General features: G+C 47.5%; 1 pseudogene; it reads right to left on the bottom strand.

Annotated features, from left to right (window-relative positions):
• LOC132485579 (cytochrome P450 4F2-like) overlaps nt 1-14,961 on the bottom strand; it is a 75,998-nt pseudogene extending 61,037 nt beyond the window's left edge.
• Between the last annotated feature and the right edge of the window lie 344 nt (nt 14,962-15,305).

Below are 15,305 nucleotides of genomic sequence, written 5' to 3'. Positions count from 1 at the left end.
AAATTAGAACACTCCCTAACACCATACACAAAAATAAACTCAAAATGGATTAAAGACCTAAATGTAAGGCCAAACACTATAAAACTCTTAGACGAAAACATAGGCGGAACACTCCATGACATAAATCACAGCAAAATTCTTTTTGACCCACCTCCTAAAGAAATGGAAATAAAAACTAAAATAAACAAATGGTACCTAATGAAACTTAAAAGCTTTTGCACAACAAAGGAAACCATAAACAAGATGAACAGACAGCCCTCAGAATGGGAGAAGATCCTTGCAAAGGAAACAACTGACAAAGGATTAATCTCCAAAATATGCAAACAGGTCATGCAGCTCAATATCAAAAAAACAAACAAACAATTCCAAACATGGGCAGAAGACCTAAATAGACATTTCTCCAAAAAAGATATACAGATTGCCAACAAACACATGAAAGAATGCTCAACATCACTAATCATTAGAGAAATGCAAATCAAAACTACAATGAGATATCATCTCACACCAGTCAGAATGGCCATCATCAAAAAATCTGCAAACAATAAATGCTGGAGAGGGTGTGGAGAAAAGGGAACCCTCTTGCACTGTTGGTAAGAATGTAAATTGATGCAGCCACTATGGAGAACAGTATGGAGTTTCCTTAAAACACTAAAAATAGAACTACCATACAACCCAGCAATCCCACTACTAGGCATGTACCCTGAGAAAACCATAATTCAAAAATAGTCATGTACCACAATGTTCATTGAAGCTCTATTTACAATAGCCAGGACATAGAAGCAACCTAAGTGTCCATCGACAGACGAATGGATAAAGAAGATGTGGCACATATATACAATGGACTATTACTCAGCCATAAAAAGAAATGAAATTGAGTTATTTGTTGTGAGGCGGATGGACCTAGAGTCTCTCATACAGAGTGAAGTAAGTCAGAAAGAGAAAAACAAATAGTATGCTAACACATATATATGGAATCTTAAAAAAAAAAGGATTCTGAAGAACCTAGTGGGGGCAGGACAGGAATAAAGACACAGACGTAGAAAATGGACTTGAGGATATGGGGAGGGGGAAGGGTAAACTGGGACGAAGTGAGAGAGTGGCATGGACATATATACACTACCAAATGTAAAATAGATAACTAGTGGGAAGCAGCCACATAGCACAGGGAGATCAGCTCGGTGCTTTGTGACCACCTAGAGGGGTGGGATAGGGAGGGTGGGAGGGAGACGCAAGAGGGAGGAGATATGGGGATATATGTATAGGTATAGCTGATTCACTTTGTTATACAGCAGAAACTAACACAACATTGTAAAGCAATTATACTCCAATAAAGATGTTTAAAAAAGAATTCTTTGGGGATAATTAGTTAGCCATCTGGGGAAAAATATAAATTCCTTCCTTAGTACTTATACCAATATAGATTTTATATGGAAGAAAGGATTAAATATAAAAATAACAACATTAAATACATTTTTAAAATTTGTATAATATATTTTTAAATAAATAAATCCAGAAGAGGAAAACAAATAAGAGTTTTACTTTTTTTTTTTTTTTTTGGCTGCTCCTCGTGGCTTGCAGGGTCTCAGTTCCGCTACCTTGGATTGAACCTGGGCCCTCACCTGGGCCCTCAGCAGTGAAAGCACAGAATCCTAACCACTGGACCACCAAAGTTTGGAGTCCTAACCACTGGACCGCCAGGCAATTCCCAAGAGTTTTATGTTGTAATCTTAGAGTATGAAAGGCTTTTTCCTAGCATGATTTAAAACACACACACACACACACACACACACACACAGAAGCTGTAAAAAAAATTAATAAATCTGACTACAAATAAATGAATGAAAAGCAAATAAGTCAAAAGATGATCTGGGGAAAAATTCTTGCATAACTGAAAAAGACTAATTTTCTTTATATTTAAAAAGTTCTTGGATAAACAACAAAGTCCTACTGTATAGCACAGGGAACTATATCTAATCTCTTGGGATAAAGCATAATGGAAAATATTTTTAAAAGAATGTATATATGTGTAAAACTGAGTCACTTTGCTGTACAGCAGAGATTGGCACAACATTGTAAATCAACTATACTTCAGTTTTTTTAAAAAGTTCTTATAGGGACTTCCCTGGTGGTCCAGTGGTTAAGACTCTGCCCTTCCAATTCAGGGGGCACGGATTCAATCTCTGGTCAGGGAACTAAGATCCCACATGAGGCGCCCCCGAAAATAAATAAATAAATAAATAAATAAAAAGGAAAAAAAAAGTTCTTATGAGTCAGTAAGGAAAAAACTCAAAGTGAAGAAGGCAAACTATGCAAACTGACCCTCCACAGAAAAAGAAATATGCAGGGTTGGTCAAATGTGATAACAGCGCTCAACTTTACCCATATTTAAAGTGATGTTCACCAAAATAACAAAGTATTATATTTCACCTAACAGAAAGCAAATTTTTAAGTTTTATGATGCACACTATCAGTGAGGATGCAAGGAAATTGGCACTCTCAAAATCTGTAGGAGTGAATTTGCCGAGAGCTATTAAATTGCAAAACTCAAATGGTCTTTGATTCAGCAACACCACTTCTAGGAATTTGTCCTAGAGACATGTCCACACATATAAGCAAAATGGATGTTCTCTATGTCATGTTTATTATAGCAAAAGGCTAGAAAACTATACACATGTCCATTGATGAGGGAATGTTTAAATAAATCATGGTACATTCATATGGTGGAATACTATACAACAATGGAAAAGGTGGATATAGGGATCAACTAGTCCTAGCACACCATGCAGGGTAAATCAGTACAGAGACACCAAAAGGCAATTTGGCAATATCTGTTCTAATTGAAAATGTTTACATAAATGTCCCCAGCAGAAGCAGCCTGGCTTAAGCAATGCTATGCAGCACTCAGAGAGAAGGAGTCTAAGGCACATTATTGAGTGAAAAGAACAAGTGACCAAATGTGTGTGTATGTGTATTTATATTAAACTGTAATAACTTAATCTTATGCAGGATGATTCATTTTGTGCAAAAAAAAACCTATTCTCATTATTGACTTTGCAATTCAAATTTAATTTTCCAAAACTTAAAAAAAAAAAGAAAGTATCTTGAAGTTATATTGTCAATGTGCATGCCTGAATGCTCTGTATATACTCTCGGTTGTAGAGAGACAAGACAGAATGAATGAATAAGGTGAGAGAGACTGTGAACAGATAAATGTAGTGATAGACTGAACAACGTCTGGAAGGACACAGGAAACCATTGAAGGAAGGGATGGGATTGGGACGCTGGCATATGACAGAGGCTTATGTGAGGTGATGGATGTGTTAACTACCCTTATTGTAATCATTTTGCAATATATACATATATCAAATCATCATGTACACCTTAAACTTACATAATGCTATACGTCAATTATATCTCAGTAAAGCTGGTGGGGGGAGTTGATGGGAGGTTTATATCCATTGTAAAGCCCTCCGTGCTATTTGGATTTTAACCAAGTGCGTAATTTTTTTTGAAATTGGAGAGACACAAAAACATTTTTCCACCTCACAGAACTGCTGTGCTGAACAAAGCCTTGCAGTTGAGGACACAACTTCCAAAACGTTTGTCCAGCCCAGTACTTCCTCTTCATCCTTCAGTCCTTGGCCCAGAATCTACCCCTGGACCCCCAGACTGCAGCTCATCCCCTCCAGTTTGCCCCTGTAGCTGCAAAGAGTTATTTCTAATACTCATATCTGACCCGACCATCCCCTGCTCAAACATCTCCCATGGCTCCCCATTGCCCTCCTACTTTAGTCATGCATCTCCCTTCAAGAAAGAACTTGCTGTACAGCTGCAAGGAGAGCTATTAGCTGATAGCCTTCAGCTATAGGGTCTCTGGGCTCTGCTGTAGCATTCAAGCCAAGTCCACACTTTCCTGGGCAGCCCACAGCCAATGACTGAGCACGGTGGGCCACTGCTGCCTGACTGTTTCTGCCCAATGTGACACTCCCCTAATGGCAGCATCCCTGCCCATTTTTATCTTTTATCCAATATTGGCTCGCCAAAGTACTTGAACTGACACCTTTGAAAACTCTTAACATGGTATCCAAAACATTCCAAGAAGGGCTTCCATTACTAGCTCCAGCCTTATTGGGGGCCCCTCTGTTCCTCACACTGTATATTTCACAAGGATCCAACCACCTTTACTTCCTCCCAAACATTCCAGGCTCACTTCTGCATGCTTCCATCCTGGCCTTTGCACAAGCTATCCCCTTGACTTGGGCACTGTCCACTACACACACCCAGAGTGGTGAATTCATATTCACTTTTTTACTAGCAAGCCTCATCTCCTTTCCTCTGTGCCCCAGCCTTGCCCATGTAGGACTCCAATGGGACTAGACACTGAGTTGGGAAAGGGCAGGCGGTGTAGACATATTTACTGAACAAAAAGATGGATGACTTTTTTACCCCCAAAGATCTCTTGTGAATCTGTGGAATAGACTATTAAGTGGGAATTAGAGGAAAGAGCAAAAATTAAGGGTAATGAGGGTCTTTGGGGGAAGACCAAAGGCAGAAAAGCAAGAGAGGGGAAAAGAATTTCATATACTGAACATGTATTGGGTGGCATCTGTTCTACACATATTGTCACAATACTCCAAGTAGCACTCTAGGGGAGAGATTCCCCACCCCACCCCCGATTTATAGAGGAGAAAAATGGTATTCAGATAAGGGAATTGGTTTTATTAAAGTCACATAGCAAGTTAGTGGGGCATTAATGTGAACACTCAGATCTTTCTGTCCCAGAAGACTACAAACTTTCACCTGCTATTCAGACTGGGTATCAGACCCTGCCTCTGGGGTCTGCTCCTATTCCCACTAAGCAGTAATGACAGAATCAACAAAAAGATCTTTCCACTATCCCAGCTGGGGAGCAGAGACAATGCGAAGGGTTCAGGAACAGACCATGAGGACCTGCACTCACCATTCAATCTCTTTAGGCTCACGGTCCCTCAGGAGCTCTAGCACCTCCTGCTGGCAGCGCTCCTGGTATTCTGGGTACTTTGCAAGGCTGTACAGGACCCAGGAGAGGCCACTGGCTGTGGTGTCATGGCCTGAGGGGCAGCCAGACAGGCTTGGGTTTCCGGGCTACTTCAGCACCAGAGGGTGGACAGCACCATGTTAAGCAACCCCCCTCCGCCCCCCCCACAAAGACGATGGGAAGGATGGGCAAGATGGGGTGATCCAGGGCCCACCTGCCAAGTCCCTGGGATGAAGAGACCTCTGCCTATTCTGTAGTCCCACACTGGGACCCTCACCTTCAAACATGAAGGTGTCAGCCTCAGGTCGGATGTCCTCATCTGACAGTTCTTTCCCATCTTCATCCTGGAGAGAAAGCAAGATCCTCCAAATCACACCAGTTCTGGGGACACCTGAGCCTAACCTGAGATAGTCCCTGAAGCTCCATCATCCAAGCAGGATTCTTCCCTCTTCATCTCCAGAACCCACCCCACAGGACTCCTCCCTAATCTCCTGCCTCCTGTTTACTCCTTCCAGACAGCCTTCTACACAGTCACATCTAAAACTTCTCTCTGACCTGTCCCTCCCTCCCTCAAGCACCCTCTATGACTCCCTAGCACTCTCTGGATCAAGTCCAAGTTCTTAGACCTGACATTTGAAAACAAGGTCCAGTCTATCTCTTGAATTTAGATACCAGAGAAGCCTACCTTGGCCAGCAGGAGCACATCAATGAAGTCCAAAGTCTCGGCCTTAGCCTTGGCCTTGAGGAAGTCTTGGGAACCCTGACTAATGAGGGTGCAGTGCCGCTCCCTGATGACAGCCTCTGTGAAGTCGTTCACCAGGTCGCAGGCCCTATGGAAGTGCTGTCCGTCGCGGGTGAGGTAGTACAGGAGGTCCATGTGCAGGAAGATCTACTCGGTCCGTTTCATCACAAGGGCACTGAGCTCCAAGACAGCAACGATATATTTGCTGGGCTTCCTGCAGGGTCAGGCCAGAGAGAGCCTTAAGAAGCAGTATTGTATATCTGTGGGCCACCTGTTCTTAGAGACTGTTTCCTGATAGGAAGTCTTGGGAACCCTGATAGGAGGAAGCTCCTGGTTTCTAGGCTTCACATATTTTAAGCTGTTGCCTCCCTTCATGATCTCATACCGCAGGAGCACTTCCAGTCAGTAACCCAGGACCACATCCCATCCAGAAAAGAGCACCCTTCAATCATGTTTCTCTCTCTGCCTCCCATCTCTGTGAACTGCCTCATGTCCTAGATCTCAGAGCAGAGCTTGGGAATCATGCTCATCTCTCCACTCTCCCACACAACATCTAGACCTGCCATTCTTTCTCAGTTTCCCCCAAATCTGCCACATTTTCTCCACCAAGCTCAAGTTTCCTCCCCTCTGGTCTTCTCACGTCCCGTGTCTACACAACAATCAGTCTTCTCTCAAGTCAGATGTTCAAGCTCAGCTTTGACCACAACTCTCATCGGGTCAAAGACCTTCTGTGGCTTCCTGGAAACATCAGGATAAAGTCCATATCCTCTTCTTCTGACTTCAGAATGTCCTTAAGATATAACTCTGCCCACTCCTCCAACCTCATACCCAAGGCGTCTCCACACCTTTACACATGTTCTGCTCATCCTAGCCTCCTGGCCTTTATCAAACAGTTCTACCTACCTGAAAGGATAGCTCCTTTTCTTTCCCTTTCCCTGTCCTTCAATGTCCAGCTCTGACCCACCTCCTCCAGGAAGGCCCTTCTGGTAGCCCTGGTCAGTCCTCCCTCTCCCATCTACTCCCTTGGGTCTATGGCTCATGTTCCCAGGCCCTGGGCTGAGACTTACTCCTGGCAATTGCTGTCAAAACTGAAGACACATTTCTGCAGACTGTCCAGGGTCCTGAGGCTGATGTGTTCAGACATGTCCAGATGAGTGCTGCCCTCTGAAGCCAGGCACTGCCACTTGGCCTGGACAGAGAAGAGGGCAGAGCTGGGGCTGAGACTTCCCCCTCCTGAGCCCCTCCCCAATCTCAACCACCTGGATGGACTCCCCCAGACCTGGCCTCTTGGTCCTCTGCCCCAAGCACCTATCTCCAGGGAAGACAAGGCTTGAGTGGGAGTGGAAGCTGTTACTATCAAGACATGAAGACCCCACAGCTGGTAGTCAGGAGACCTGGTTTCAAGGTCCAACTCTGCCTCTTATGTTCTGTGTGCTCATTGCTTTCCACTTGGCTTTTCCACTGTCAAATTTTAGTAGCAGTGAAGATGACCTGCTTTGGTGTTGGACAAACCAAGTTAGAATTCCTGCTCCACCACACACAACTCACTTACTAATGAGCAATCTTGGGCAAGTTCCCTAACCTCTCTGACCTTCCATTTCATCATCCTTAATATGGCAATGACAATCATCTCTACCTCATAGGATTGTGAAAGTAAATTAGACAACACATGCCATGGACTTGGCCCACTATTTCTGATATACAGTAAGTGTTAAATAATTGTTAACTACCATCATCATCTTCATCATTATCATAGTGGTAGACAATTGCAAAAATGTCCCCATTTCTTTATCCCTCCCTTTACCCTCACTCTTCGCTGTGAGATTTTTCAGCTCTTCCATTAGGAGGTGGAGCCTGTTTCTCTTGAATCTGAGCTGAGCTGGGACTTGCTTTGGTCAACAGGAGGTGGAAACTATCGTGTGCTAGTTCTGACACCAGGCTTCAAGAGGTACTGCATGTTTCTGCTCATTCTCTTGGAGCCCAGCCTCCACCATGCAGTCAAGCCCAGGCTAGCCTACTGGAAGATGAGAGACAAATACAGGAGTCCATTGTCCCACCAAGGCAATCCTAAACAAGCTGACAGCTAGCCGAGCCCCAAACATGTGCCAAAGCTGAACCTGGATCAGCAGAGCTGTCTACGGAACCTACCCATGACCACGAACACATGAATAATTCCAGTTAGGATGAGAAGAATGACTCAACTGACCCATCATCTCATGAACATAATAAACACTAGTTTTTTTGAGTCCATGAGTTTTAAGGTGGTACCTAATGCAGAAAGAACTACTATGCAATCTTCATCATTTCTGTCCTGAATTTACAGAGCTTCCATGAAGCAGACTAGGAACTAAAGCCTTCTGAGCACCTACTATGTGCCAGGAACATGATTGCACTACATCTTCTTGATCACTCTTTAAGAAGGGATTATTTTCCTGATTTTACAGATGAGTAAACTGAGGCTTGGAGAGGAAAATCAGTGACCCCCAAAGCCATCCAGCAGAGCCAGGATTCCAGACCATATGTGTGTAAGCCCACTCCCCCTTTCCTAAGGCTCCAGCTGGGACCCAGAGTTCAAGAAACTCACACGCATGATGTCTGCACTCTTGGTGAAAATTTTCATATACGGCTTCAAAATCTCGAAGTGGAAGGCAGGTGTCAGCAGGCGTCAATGGTGGCTCCACTTTTCACCAGCACTCAGCAGGAGCCCATCCCCTAGCAGAGGCAGCCATGAGGAGTGGGCAAGGGCAGCACCTTCCCCTGGTTCCCCAAGGTTGTCCTCACCCCCTTCACTCACAGTTACTCACCCAGCCAGGGATTCAGGAAGATATAGAAAAACATATCCTTGGGTATGATGGTGGCTGACATGAGAGATAGAACATGGAGAGGGGGAGGGAAGGACTTTTGGTGGGGGCTGGAGGCTCCCAGGGAGGGGTCTACATTTCTCCTCCAAGCCCAGTATAGCTTGGAATGGGACAATGAGCAGAGGAACAGGGAGGAAGGGGGAGGTGGGGGGGACCAGACAAGGCTGTAGCACAGAGTAGAGCAAAGGCAGACCCCAAAGACACAACCCTATGTGCTTAGACACACCCCAACATGACACAACATGTCCCAGCATGCCTTGACATGGCTCCTACATGTCTAACATGTGCTAAACACCCAAGCACAGCCCAGCACTCTACAAAATGCCTTTACAGGGACCAAGGCCACCACACTTACCTCAGCACTCTCTGACATCTCCTGGAACATCCAACATGGTAGATCAACAGTGTTGAGTTTCCACCATTCAAAACTGAAAAAGTCTTTGGCAACCAGAGAGAGCCAGGGACCTGCCTAGAGTTACCCAGCAGGTCTCTGTCAATACTGCCCATTCCCCTGCTCAACCTGGTCTGTCCAGGAGTGGGAAGGGCTGGGAGCAGGGGAAGGGGAGAAGCTGGGGTGGGGGCTCCTGGGAGAGATATCTGTGGCCTGGAGCAGGGGGGCAGTGAAGTTAGGGTGGACAAGCCACAGGATGGGATAGAAAGGCCCCATCCACCAAGGGTGGACATCGCGGAAGTAGTGGCCCAGATCTTCCACCAGCCGCATGCCCTCCTCATTGCTGTTCACCTGGGAATGGATGGGAATAAGGCCAAGCCTGGCAAGGGGCCTCAGAAGCTACAACTTCTCACTACATCCCCCTACCCACCACACCCACTCACCCTCTTCTCCCCTTCTACCCGGATTATTGATCTATACTTCTCTCCATCTCACTAAGTCAGCTTCTCTCTGTTGGCCTCTCTTTTTTTTTTCATGTCTCTCTATGAGCCTCTCTCTGTTCCCTTACTCTCTTCATCCCTGTGTTTTGACAGAAAGAGAGAGAGGAGGGCTGGGGGAGAGAGAGAAAGAGGGTGGGGGAAAGAGATGGGGAGAGATAATGGATGGATGGATAATAGATAGATAGATAGATAGATAGATAGATAGATAGATGATAGATAGATAATAGATGAATGGATGGATGGTAGAGAAATGATTAGATGATGGGTGGATAGATGGATGGATAGAAAGATGGCTGGATGGCTGGATGGATGACTAGATGATGGATGGATAAATGATGATGGATGGATAGATAGTTGTAGATAGATGATAGGTGGACAGATAGATGATGGATGGATGAATAGATGGAAAATGTTAGATAGATAGATAGATAGATAGATGTGTTTGTATCTGTGTATATGTATGTTTCTTTTGCTCCATTTATGTCTCTCTCTGTCTCTCTGTCTCTCTCTCTCACTCTTTCTCTGTATCTCTCTCTTTCTCTGCCCTATTTCTATGTCCATCTCTCCAACTCTTCATCTCTGTTTCTCATCATCTCTACACCTTCCATGGTTCCCCATCGCTCTCAGAATCAATCCCCTGACCCTACCTGGTCTTGAAGTCCTGTTCTCCCTACTCTCCTCTCCACCTTTTCTCTGCCTCTCACCTGCATCACTCTAGCTGCACTGAACTCCTCCCCATCGCTCAAAAGCCAAGTGCTCACGCTTTCACCTCCAGGCATTTGAGTGCACTAGTCCTATCCAGAGAATACACTTTCTCTTCTTCACTTAAAAGATGCCTATTAATTATTCCAGACCCACTTCCAACAGCTCTTCCTCCAAGAAACTTTCCAGCGTGCCCAAACAGCAGATGCCTTGCTTCCCCTCTGGGCTGCCCCAGCCCCTGTCTCTCCCTCAGACCCACCCTGACCACACAGGATTAGTGGTATCTCTAATCCTGTATGTCCAAGGTTGGAGGTTCCTCCACGGCAAAGCCCGGGGCTGAGTCTCCCCAAGAATCCCCAAGCAATGTCCAGAACACCAGAATGGGGTTGGCCAACAAATGAAAGAAAGAAAAAGATGACCAAGGGTGCCCAAGAGCAGGGGGGGTGTTGGGACGTGCAAGGGATGCCCAGAAACTTGGCAGGGAGGGTCTCACAGCCCTCGGATGCTGCCACAGCACCCACTACCATGTGTTCCAGGCAGGCATCTGTGGTGCTGGTGACAGACCAGGCAATGTCAGCGTGGCAGAGAACAATAAGGAAGATGATGGGGCCCAGTCAGATCATAAGTCCCTGGGGGCAGGTGGCCACCAGCTGAGTTAAGTCCCTCGAGCCCTGCTCCATTGGGGGGACCTGCAAGCAAGGCAAGGGCCATCATTCTCCAGAAAGACCCTCTGCAGTGGACCGTGTGTGGGATTCTGCACAGATGGAGGAAATCGCCGCTTGCTCTTGCTCCTTCACTCTGAGGGAGGGTCCTGGAGCCTCTTCAAGTCCCAGTGGTGTATCCCAGGGCACAGGGAGAAGACACGCTCTCTGCCCATAGGGAGGATGACTTTAGCTTGAGAAAATAGAGTTTTCTCATCTTGGGAGTGGTCCCAGCCCCAGGGGCAGCCACGGGAGGAGATCCCCATGGAAAAGGTTTGTGGGTAGCCAGGTAGCCTCAGGACTTGTTCCTGGGTTTTGGTCCCACATCCTTTCATGTTCTGGCCCATTCGCATAGCCTTCGGTTCTCTAGATGGTAAAGGGTCTACAGTCCTGGGACCTTCCAGCCCTGGCAGACCTCAAGGGACACACGTGAACTCTGCCCATCAATCAAGACAGTCCCTCTCATCTATGAGTCCCTTCTGTTGGCGAGGCTCTGTGCATAGTGAATCCTGTCTATCTATCTATCTATCTATCTATCTATCTATCTAGTACATCCTGTCTATCTATCCATTTCTCATAATACTACATCCTAGCTATCTATCTATCTCTCCTGAACCTGTGGACACTCCCATAAGTCATGTCAATTACAAATGAAACTGAGGCCATATCCCCCAAAAGGGGAAAAAGGGAGGGTTGGTTTCTGGTGAGGTATCCTTTCCCGTCCTTCAGGACACCCCATCCAAGCCCCCAGGTGTTCCAGGTAGGTGAACGTAAGTCTTTTTCACCTTTTTTTTTTTTTTTTTTTTTTTTTTTTTGCGGTACGCGGGCCTCTCACTGCTGTGGCCTCTCCCGTTGCGGAGCACAGGCTCCGGACGCGCAGGCTCAGCGGCCATGGCTCACAGGCCCAGCCGCTCCGTGGCATGTGGGATCTTCCCAGACCGGGGCACGAACCCGTGTCCCCTGCATCGGCAGGCGGACTCTCAACCACTGCGCCACCAGGGAAGCCCCTTTTTCACCTTTGTACCCTGCTCCCTCCTCCCTGAGGACCCTGAGGCACTTGATGAGATCAGTCCAAAGAGGGAGAGGGACTCAGCCAAGGTCACACAGGAAGAGAGACTGTAGGAGAGAAGAGCGATTGAGACCAGCCTCTACAGTCAAGCCCTTGGAGGGAGAATCAGAGCTGCGGTAACTTTGTAACATTCCCACCGTCTCCAGGGCTCTCTGAGAACATCCCAAGACCCATAATCTCAGGCAAACTTTACGATGAGCTTGGGACATACCGTTCTGTGATGACCTGGTCTGGGGGAGGAGAGGAGAGGAGCTGGACACTCGTGACTTTGGCCTTGGATAACAAAGGGAAGTGATGGCAATTTGCCCAGGCCTCCACCACAACATTATCAAACATTTGTTAAGTGCCTTGTGTATGTCAGCCCCTGGGCTGGGCCACTGTAGATATCGTGTCTGTCCCCAGAACTACCATCTAGTGGGAGAGATGGATAATAAACAAATAATTGAACAATTAACTATTTAAGCATGAGCAGGGCTAAGTCATAGGTCAGGGTCTGGGGGCGGTGAGGGTCAAGGGAGGCTTAGAGAAGGTAATTATACTTGAGTCGAAAATGGATAAGGAGGAATCCACCGGGTAACCGCAGGAAGGAAAGAGCTTCCAGGCAAAAGAGAAACACAAGCAAAAGCCCTGCGGAGGGAAGGGCTTGGTTCATTGAGGAGATAAAGCAGAAGCTCACAGTGACCATGACATGCACAAGGCTGAGGAGGACAGCTGGGATGAGCCAGAAAACATTTAGTCTTTATCTTCAGAGCAATAGGGGGTTAGTGAACAGTTTTTAGCCAAAAAGTGGCATGATCTAAACTGAATTTCAGAAAAATCTCTCCAGGGCTAAAGAGAGAGTGGATGAGAGGGTACAACAGTGGCAATGAGGAGCCCAGAGAGTAGGCTGGGAGAGGCTTCCTGGAGAAAGATGACGGTGGATGGGGCCATGGTGGCAGAAGATGCAGAGAGGTGACATTGAGGAGAGATTCTGGGGGCAGCACATTAGGACCAGATGCATGGGTGAGAGAAACAGGCAGGCTCAGGGGCCACAAAGTATGGGATGTGGGCAACTGGAAGGATGGACTAGACTGAGGGCAGGGGCAGGACGGGGGAGGGAGACATGAGTTCAGATTGTGACCAAGGGATGAAGTGTTTATAAGACCCCCCACATGAGGAGAGGAGGAAGGAGCTGGATGCCTAACCTTGGGCTCAGGAGAGACGTGAACTTGGAATTCACTTATGGAGGGAACTGATGGTCCACTTAGGAGTTGGAGCCCCGGGTAAGGAGATGGCTTCAGGATAGAGAGAAGAAGGAGAAGGGGTTAGGATGCTGGGGCTTTCCCCACATGGAAAGGTGGAGCAAAGGAGCAGCCAAGAGGAAAAGGAGGTTCCAGGAGGAAAGGGTGGTTCACAAGCTCAGAGAGCTGCTGGAAAGTGGATGAGATGGGCCCCAATGGAGCCCATGGGATTTGGAGACCTAGAAGTCGCAGCCATCATGCAGGAGCATGATGGAGGTGGGGACCAGACTGGAGCAGGTAGAGCAAGCAGAGAAATGGAGGCAATGAGTAAAAACATCTCTGTGCACAAGGAGACAGCGGCTCAAGCAGACCAGAGGTTTTGTGCAGAATGAAGTCCATTGGAAATAGGCAGATGGGGATGTACATGTCACCCCTCTGACCTGTTTTGTGACCTTCTCTAGTATCATCGTGGAGAAGAGATCAGAGGACGTGAAGGGTTGAGCTCACACAAGGCAAAGCTTTTCCAAAGAGCCATGAAGGAAAGCCCAATTGGCAAGAGACTTCAGCCCATGTGCAAAGGATGAGAAACTAAGCTACATGTATCCAAGGAAGTAGGATGCAAAGGAAGCCATTAAACCTGGGAGTAGAGGGGACTGGACATCCTGGCAGGGTCTAGGACAGGAGAGGAGGGAAAAAACGAAGATGGAAGGAAGAGGGGTTGTGGTCAGAGAATGTAGCCCTCAGATCAATGGCTTTGGAGGTGGCGCCTTTATGTGTGATGACAAAATCTTAAGTGTGATTGTGGACTGGGGCAAAAAGGAGGCTGATGCAGCACAGAGGAAGGGCCTCTGGGGATGAGGTTAAGAAAGTGGGCCAGAAGCCTCCACCCAGGAATTTTGGCCATTAGGGCAGAGTGATTCCTTCTGAAATGGGGAGTGGTTCACCTTTATCCAAATTTGGCAGTGGGGCTCACTGATAAGTCTTGGGCATGGAAGGCAAGATAGGAAAAGGAAGGTGCCTGAGGAAGGGGAGGAGGAGAGACTGCCCACACATCTCCTCCAACCCAGCTGTGCCCCCCTGAGGGGAAGACGGGGTGGAGGTCATAGTTAATTCTTGTGGGGAAGCAGAAGCCCACAGAGGAGCAGACACTGTCCTGAGGCCAACAGAGATGGGCCAGCCAGGGAACAGACCTCAGACAGTGGCCCTGAGGAGGCCTCAAAATGAGCAGTGGGGACTGTGAGGCCACCAGGGAACCCAGCTCTCTGCAGCCCACCCAGAGATCCCCTCAGATGTGCACCAATGTGGGGAAGACAGGTGGGAACATGACCCAAAACAGGCTTGGGGTGAGGAAAGGTAAGAACAAGAAAAGCACTGGGCATAGAGTGAACAGAGAGGACAGGATTGGACCCAGTGCAGGAGTGAGGCAAGAGGTCTCCCTCACTCCTCTACCACCCTAGACCCCAGCCGAATCCCAGACCCCCAGGTCCCTGAGCCCCATTCCTGAACCCTCAGGAAATCCATCCACCCTGATCCCCCAGACCGTCCTGCTATCCACACTCACCAGGCCCAGGTGACCCCAAAATCAATTCCGTTTGGGGGGCGCAGGAAACATTGGAGGCGGCGAGAATTGCTGTAGCAGGTGTAGGTCAAGGCCAGGATGCAGGCCAGGAGCCTGGAGGTCCCGACCAGCTTCAGGAGTAGCCATGGGGAGGCTGCCAAGGACCCAAGTCCCAGCCAGGACAGGCTCAGCTGCAGCATCCTATGGGGCAGACGTGGTGGAGGGTGAGCTCCTGAGGATGAAGGAACGGGGAGCGATGATGGTGAGCTGTGAGGCAGAGACAAATAGAGGGACGGGAACAAGGGAGTGAGGGGCAGGGATGGGGAGTGCTGGGTATGGTGCAAGAAGGGCTCAGAGAGGGGAGGGAGACTCAGAGAAATCCAGGGTGGGGAGGGGAGGGGGAGGGGGAGAGGGAGAGAAGAGAGAAGAGAAAGAAAGAAAGAACAAAAGGAGGAAAGAAAGAAAGGAAGAAAGAAGGAAGGAAGAGACGAATGAAGAAATGCCCAAACTGAATCAGTGGTGAATCAATGGAAGGTTGTCAGGG

The sequence above is a fragment of the Mesoplodon densirostris genome, chromosome 3, assembly GCF_025265405.1.
Source record: "Mesoplodon densirostris isolate mMesDen1 chromosome 3, mMesDen1 primary haplotype, whole genome shotgun sequence".
NCBI classification, from domain to species: domain Eukaryota; kingdom Metazoa; phylum Chordata; class Mammalia; order Artiodactyla; family Ziphiidae; genus Mesoplodon; species Mesoplodon densirostris.
This window is presented reverse-complemented; position numbering and strand designations above follow the sequence as displayed.